We start from the raw sequence: 8,564 nt of genomic DNA, 5'->3' as shown, positions 1-8,564 counted from the left end.
AAACCATGCACGAATGGATCATTGATAACGGCTAGACAGGAAATCTTTGTTTCCTTAAAAAAAAACCACATTTATGGTGTCTAAAATATTTTGAATGCCGTTTGCTTGCATGCCAATGAAAAAGACATCCTGTACACTTATTAAATGGCTGAATCTGAATAAACATTTGCTCTTGCAGTGCAATTAGCCCTTTCAGGGACAGTGGACATTTATTCCAAAGTATATTAGTTTACCTCATTTACTGCAATGGGCTGTGGTAGTTGGCAAAAGAGGAAATTTGATATTGAAAACGTATCGACGGCAATAAAATATCAGTCCATAGCTTCCAGGCCCTCCCAGTTAAAAATGATTGGGCGTGTATTGCCGTCCGTAGCAGCTAGAGTTAAGCTATGTCCGACCACAAGTGATTTATAGAACAAACACAAAAAAAAACTTCCCAGAACAAACTGAAGCTGGGGCACACTTATTTGAATTTCGTTTTCAATTTGTTACGAATATTTAATTTTTTTTTAATCATTAGAATTCTCATCTCATTTTATTCCGCTTTATCCAAAGTCACGTCGCGGGGGCTGCAGATTCAGCAGGGCATCCCAGACTTCCCTCTCCCCAGTCACTTCATCCACTTTTTCCGGGAGTATCCCAAGGCGTTCCCGAGCCAGCCGGGAAAGTCTCCCCAGCCTGTCCGAGGTCGGCCCCGTGGTCTCCCGGTGGGACGTGCCCGGAACACCTCCTGAGCGAGGCGTCCAGGGGGCATCCTGATCAGATGCCCGAGCCAACTCATCTGGCTCCTCTCGATCCGGAGGAGCACCGGCTCTACTCCGAGCTCCTCCCGGATGACTGAGCTTCTCACCTTATCTCTAAGGGAGAGTCCGGACATCCTGCGGAGGAAACTCATTTCAGCCGCTTGTATCCGGGATCTCGTTCTTTCCGTCACGACCCATAGCTCGTGACCATAGATGAGAGTGGGAACGTAGACCAACGTTTCGCCTTTTGGCTCAGCTCCTTCACCACGATAGGCCCTTCACTGCAGACGCCGCCCCGATCCGCCTGTCGATCACCCGCACCATTCTTCCCTCACTCGTGAACAAGATCCCAAGATACTTAAACTCCACCTGGGGAAGGACCTGGTCCCTGACCCGGAGGGGGCATGCCACCTTTTTCCGACTGAGGACCATGGTCTCAGATTTGGAGGTGCTGATTCTCAACCTGACCGCTTCACACGGTTGTGAATCGTTCCAGCGAGAGTTGGAGATCACGGCCTGATGAAGCCAACACAACCACATCATCTGCAAAAAGCAGGGCTGCAATACTGAGGCCACCAAATCGGAACCCCTCAATGCCACGGCTGCGCCTAGATATTCTGTCCATTTTTATTTAGAATTATTCGTATTATATTGTTACTCCTGGCTATTTTATTTGTTTGCTTTTTTTGAACAATGTTTGATTTAGTACATTTTAAATGTTTGTTTCTAGAATGTATCCCTCAAATCATTCATTTTATTTGTTTTTTAATTGCCCATCTCAAAAAGGCATGCTGATAACACCAATTGGATATCAATTGGGGGCTGCAAAATATTGACTCTTTGGCTGCAAGTTTGAGACCCCTGTCTGATATGACTTACAAAATCCTTTTATTTTTTCTAAAATCATAATTCCTGCATCAAACATATATTGAATTCCACTTAGATGAGAGAAACCTTGGAATTTTCAATGACCTGCTTTGATTAAGTTTACATTATGCTTAAACAATTTTTTTGATTATGATATATTCTGCCACCGTGAACCCATATTTTTACAGTCACCTGTGATTTATAGTTCTGTGCGGATTATATAGTATAAACAATGTTTTCTTTTGGGGGGTTGCAGTTTAAGGGAAAAAAATAAGTACAAACAAGTTAATGTTTTCTACTGTGCCAATGCCTTTCACCTACTTGTTTTGGGACAAATGTTTAAATTATCATTCTCACTATTCATTCATACTCTGAACCGCTTATCCTCACAAGGGTGACAGGGGGTCCTGGAGCCTATCCCAGCTAATTACGGGCACCAGCCTGAATTGTTGGCCAAACAATGACAGGTCACAAGGAGACGGAGAACTCACACTCAACTCTAGAGGCTATTTAGAGTGTCCAACCAGCCTACCATGCAATTTCTTGGGACAATGGAGGAAACTGGAGAAAGCCCACGCAAGCCCGGGAGAATAAGCAAACGCCACACAGGGAAGACCGACCTGGGATCGAACCCTCAACCCCAGAACTGTGAGGCCGACTTGGTAACCGGTTGCTACCGGGCCAGCTTCTCAGTAGTTGGTGGAGATTTAGGACCATAACCCACAATCTAAAAAAAAGAGGATATTTGAGGAACAAATTTGTTTTGGTTTCCATTGTTTTTTTTGTTTTTTGTTTTCGTTTTTTTTTTAAATTTAATAGTTAGGATTGATTACATCATGCAACCCTATTATGCATATGATCAGAAGGAAAACTACTTTTGCTTTATACTTATATAAAAACATCACTAAATTAGTCTTTGGAGCCTATCCAAACTATGGGCTCCAGAGGGGACACCGTGAATTGGTGGCCAACCAATCGCACTCATACCTAGGGGGAATTTAGTTTGTTCAACCAGCCTACCCTGCATGTTTTTGCAGAACATGGAAACTCCAAACTGGAAGGAACTTGGGATTGAACCTTCGATCATACAACTGTGAAGCCGACACGCTAAACCAGGGGTCACCAAACTACGGCCCGCGGGCCGGATACGGCCCGCCGGCACATTTGGACCGGCCCTCTGAACAATACCAGAGACGCTATCGGATTTTTTTTTTTTTTATTATTTTTTTTTGAATTTTTTTTTTATTTTTTTTTTGGGATGCGGCCCGCCGGCACATTTGGACCGGCCCTCTGAACAATACTAGAGACGCTATCGGATTTTTTTTCCTATTTGGCCTTGAAGACTGGGACATTTTAATCTTGTGTTTGGTTCATTGCACCCCTGCTGAGCCCACAAATCATCCCAGTGAAGCGGGGCTTCGCATTGCTTCTTTGGTGACACGCGCGGGGAGAGTGTTTCCCTTTGATGCATGCGGGCACGTCCACCGTTGCATGCACGAGCAGTGTTACCGAGACATCTGGACGATCGCAGGTGAGGGCGGAGCCCTGGGACCATCGCGGACTATTCAAGCATATTAAAACTGCAACCTGTTTGAGAACGGAATAATGGCGAAAAAGTTAGGTGAGAGAAAAATTGATTCAGAATGCAGGATATTTAACCTGGAGTGGACAAACGATTATTTTTTTGTTCAAAGCAAAGAAAAGGCTGTTTGTCTCATTTGTCAAGAGACGGTGGCGGTATTCAAAGAATACAATCTTTGCCGACACTATGAATCCCGTCACAAAGACAAGTACGATAGATTGCAAGGCCAAATACGAGCAGACAAACTCTCAAAGCGAAAAAGTGGACTACTATCTCAGCAGAACCAGGCATCCGTTCGGGCCAGCTTTTGGGTTGCTAAATTGATAGCAAGCAGCGGTAAGCCTTTCACTGACGGAGAGTTTGTTAAGAAATGTATGGATACTGTCGCGGAGGAGGTGTGTCCCGAGAAGAAAGATGCATTTAATGCCGTAAGTCTGTCGGTGAGTACAATGACCAGACGCGTTGAAGAAATCGGGAGTAATGTATATGCCCAGCTGCAGCAGAAGACGAAATAATTTGACTTTTTTTCATTAGCACTGGATGAAAGCACGGACGTGCAAGACACAGCGCAACTGCTCATTTTTATTCGTGGAGTTAGCGCAAACTTTGAGATTTGCGAGGATCTGGCAGCCCTCCAAAGTCTCAAAGGGACTTCAACGGGAGAGGATATTTTTGACAAAGTGTGCCAAACCATGGAGAAGTTGGACCTGGACTGGTCAAAGCTAGCTAGCATCACGACTGACGGGGCTCCTAGCATGGTGGCCGAAACTCGCGGTCTAATAATGGGACGCATGAACCGGGAGTTGGAAAAAAGGGGTCTCACCGCCCCGCTACGAGTCCACTGCCAAATTCACCACCAAGCACTGTGCTGCAAAATGTTGACGTGGGATTCTGTAATGACGGTTGTGGTGTCGTGCATAAACTTCAGAGCAAAGGGAGAAGATTGTGCATGGCACAACAGAAAGTTAATGTTCCATGGCTTTTTCTGTTACAAACTGACACCGGCCCCCCATCAGAGAAGGAAAAAGTTATGTGGCCCTCACAAGAAAAAGTTTGGGGACCCCTGCGCTAAACACTCGCCCACTGGCGCGCCACTTTTGTTGTGGATGGCAAGCTGTTGAAGGATGGATCCAACACAAACTAAGAGGCAGGAAATCAAATGCACAATCATATTTATTAAACAAACGGCACAAGCCAAAAAATGCCAGTAGGAAAAAGTACAACTAAAGTCAGCATTTCCAAGTCGGCAATAACACTAAGGGAAAGGCACCACCGACCGGAAAACAGTAAACTAATGTATGACAATATCTATGCAGGTGACAAAGTACAAAGAAAGTAGCACGACCAAGTCTACGAGAAAACTCACGATTCAAAGATTGCAAAAAGGTACTCTAGACACACTACCGTATGTTAGCAAGAAACTGCTGAGACTGTAGGGTGCGCACAGCAGCAAGCAAGGAGTATTCTCTGTCGACAGCTGACGGTGTCAGGTGTCCTTAAAAAACGGATGCACCTAATGCACCACAGGTGTGTTGCACAGTTCCGCCTATTCGGCTCAATCAGAATCTGGAATGACAACAGAGTAACTGAGAAACCCTACAGATGACAACATTAATTTTTAAAAAAAGGAACAGGAAATGGTTTTTCAGTCATGAAATTGTTGCCTTATTTCTGGAATCTAGTTTCTCTGCCTCTTCAGGAAAGTCGACTCAGCTCGCCGCGTAATCTTCTGGTGTTCACACTTCTCTGTTCATAGAATTGAAAGGGTTTTTTTGAGCATTTGCTTTTAGTGAAGTGACCAATCAGTAGCAAATCTAAACAAAAGCAAAACAATACAATTGGGTAAGTTGAGTTGGCCAATTTGATCTCTTGCGTATCTCTTTCCCAGCCAGCTTTGACAATCTGTTCAAAATTTTCTGCAAATTTTCCGAGTAGTGTTAAGAATATTAGAATCCAATGTGGCTAACCAGATTAATCCATTTTTTTAAATACATTTTTTATATAACTGCATGTCAAACAAGTTACTAGTAGGTGCACTAAATTCTCAGAAAACTAACAAGACCCAGCATTCATGATTGGATTGGATAACTTTATTCATCCCGTATTCGGGAAATTTCATTGTGGCAGTAGCAAGAGGGTGATTAGACAGAACAACAAAGCAAAAGCACAAAGTACAAAGCAAATCAAAGTAAATGGGATCATTGAGAATCACCAAATCAAATCATTAAGACAGAAAAGCAGCAAAAACACAAAACGAGCAAGATTGGACGGAGCTACCGTTCTCTTAAGGGTGTACAATTGGGTAATTAGTTGAAAGGAGTGTGTTAAAAAATATTTTAAAAATAGCAGACTGCAGGTGACTTTAGACTGAAAACATTTTTTAAACAAACTTTTTTTGTTTCTAGGATTTACAAATCCTTTTAATCATTAAGCTAATACATTGTTGTATGATCACTTTTTTTAAACTGCTTCTTACATCTGTGAGGCATTGAGTAAAGCAATTGTGGCATTTGGTTTTCCACTCAAAGATTCCTAAATGACATTCCACAATTCATTTAGATTTTTTGTTTTTTGCTTCAGAAACAGCATTTTTTATGTCACCCCACGCATTCTTGATTGTATTAAGGTCTGGGGATTAGGCTGGCCACTGATATTAACATTGATGTTGATTTAAATCCAAGACTTTGCATGTTTAGTAGTGTGTGGGAGTTTAATTTTGTAAGTAGAAGTACCACCGTAATACATTTTATTTCGAAGCCCCTTTCAAGACCCCCAAGGACACTTTACATCCAGAAATACCAAAGATACAAATAAAATAGAATAAACAAAGCATATTAAAAACAAAATCAAAGCACAAGAAGGAGATCGAGATGTGGGCAAACAGTGAGTGGATCATGCTGTATAAGATAATTGGAATGTGTTTTGCGACTGGATTTGACTAGTGAGAAGAAAGTAACGAGGAATATATTCAGGGGTAGGGAGTTTCAGATTTTCGGGGCAGTGTGACAAAATGCTCTGTAATTAGTAAGACGGGCACGGGGAACACTTAAAAGGAATTGCAGTAGTCAATCTGGGAATTGATTAGACTGCAGACAAGAGTGGCAGCGCTGTGGGGGCTGAGGGAGGGGCGGAGACGAGATATATTGCGAAGGTGGAAGTGGCGGAGCTGGTAACATTGTTAATATGGGAGCGCAAGGAAAGTGTGATGTCGAGGATGACGCCCAGACTCTGAACCTGAGTTGAGGGAGTGATTGATGCATTGTTGATGGGGAAGGAGAAATCATTGTCGTTGGTGAGCAGGGTGGGAGTGCCTGCTAGTGGGATTTCTGTTTTGGTACTTTCAGTTAGTAGTAAGACATTTAAAGAGAGCCACGAGTTGTCTTGTGCATAAAGGCTGAAAGGTTGGTTTGCAGGAGGTTCAGAGCTGGGTGTCACTCGCATAGATGCCAAAGTGAATATAGTATTATATTTACGTAAAATGGAACCAAGGTTGATGATGTAGATAATTATGGAGCCGCCCTAGGACAGAGCCCCGGGGCACACCAGCTGCAAGACGGGGAGTGTTTAGGATTGGTAGGAACCAGATTTAACAAACTGCTTCTTGATATTCTGTACATAAAGGCTATGAACAGAAACAGTGACCTAGTACAACATTGGTGGAGTCCAACCCCCAATTTGAAACGGATGTACAAAGTACACAAAGCACATGTAGACCGGTTGGATGAGAGTCAGTGTCCCTGATGTCCTCATGATATTGCAGATATGTGTCAAACAAGACGACCCCACAACATACAGATCCTTTAGAAACTCCGGGTGGATCTCATCCATCCATGGGGCCTTGCCTCTGAGGAGCTTTTTAACAACTTCAGTGACTTCAACCCCGTAGATCAGAGAATCAGACTCCCCAGGCTCTGCTTCCTCACGGGAAGGCGTATCGGTGGAGTTGAGGTCTTCCAAGTATTCAGCCCACCGATTCACAATATCCCGAATCGAGGTGAGCAGCACCCCATCCCCACTATACACTGTGTTGATAGTGCGTCGCTTTCCCCTCCCGAGATGTCGGAGGGTGGATCAAAGTTTCCTTGAATCAACCCAGAAGTCCTTCTCCATGCCCTCATTGAACTCTTCCCTTGCCTGGGTTTTTGGTTCTGAGACCTTTGCTTCCTGATTTCTGTTTTTTGCATATTTATCACACACAGAATTCAGACCATCAAATAAATTTCCGTATGACAACCCAAGGACAGAGAAAATGCAGTTTCTAAATGATTATTTTATTTACATAGACAGAAGAAAAAAATACAAACTTGTCTGGCCCTCTGTGAAAAAGTGATTGCCCCCCTTTGTTAAGTCAGAAAATAACTGTTACAAATCACAATTGTAGGAAAGCTGAGTTAAATTTCACAAGCCACATCAACTTCTGATTACCACAACGTGTTGAGTCAAGAAAGCACTTAAATATAATGTGTCAGACAAAGTGAAGTAGGCCACAAGATCAGTGCGTCATGCCACAATCCAAAGAAATTCAAGAAAAAAAATGCCCAAAAAAGTGATGGACATCTATCAGACTGGAAAAGGTTACAAAGCCGTTTCCAAGGCTTTGGGCCTCCAGCGAACCCACTGTCAGAGCCATTATCCACAAATGGAGAGGACTGGGAACAATGGCAAACCTTCCCTGGAGTGGTCGGGCAACTAAAATTATGTGACGACGACTCATCCAGGAGGTCACAAAAGAACCTAGAAAAAAATCAAAACAACTGCAGGTCTCGCTGGCCTCAGTTGAGGTTAATGTTCATGACTCTACTATTAAAAAAAACTGGCCAAAGCTGTCCTCCATGCCAGAGTCCCAAGGTGAAAACCATTGCTGTCCAAAAAGAATAGAAAGGCTGGTCTTACATTTGCCAAAAACATTTTGATGATGATCCACACTTGGAAGAACATTCTGTGGACTGATGAGTCTAAAGTTGAACTTATTGGAAGGTGTGCGGCCCGTTACATTTGGCATAAAAAATGGCATGGCATTCCATCAAAAGAACACTATAGCAACAGAAAATCTGGGGCTGCTTTGCTGACTCAGGACCTGGATGACTTGCTGTAATTGTTGGAGGAATGAATTCTCCTGTCTACATAAAATCATCATTTAGAAACTGGATTTTCTATTTCCTTGGATTGTCTCTGTGTCATACTAAAATTGGTTTGATCTGAAACCTTTTGTGTGAGATAAATATGCAAAAAAAACCCACAGAAATCAGGAAGGGGGCAAATACTTTTTCATGGCACTGTATATATTATGAATAAATAAAATTATAAATTAATTTTAATTCCTTTTTACTTAAAACCAGAAATACACTGGTTTTCATTCACAGTTAGCCTCT

This window comes from Stigmatopora argus, chromosome 19 (assembly GCF_051989625.1).
Source record: "Stigmatopora argus isolate UIUO_Sarg chromosome 19, RoL_Sarg_1.0, whole genome shotgun sequence".
Lineage (NCBI taxonomy): Eukaryota > Metazoa > Chordata > Actinopteri > Syngnathiformes > Syngnathidae > Stigmatopora > Stigmatopora argus.
Note: the sequence above shows the minus strand (reverse complement) of the source record.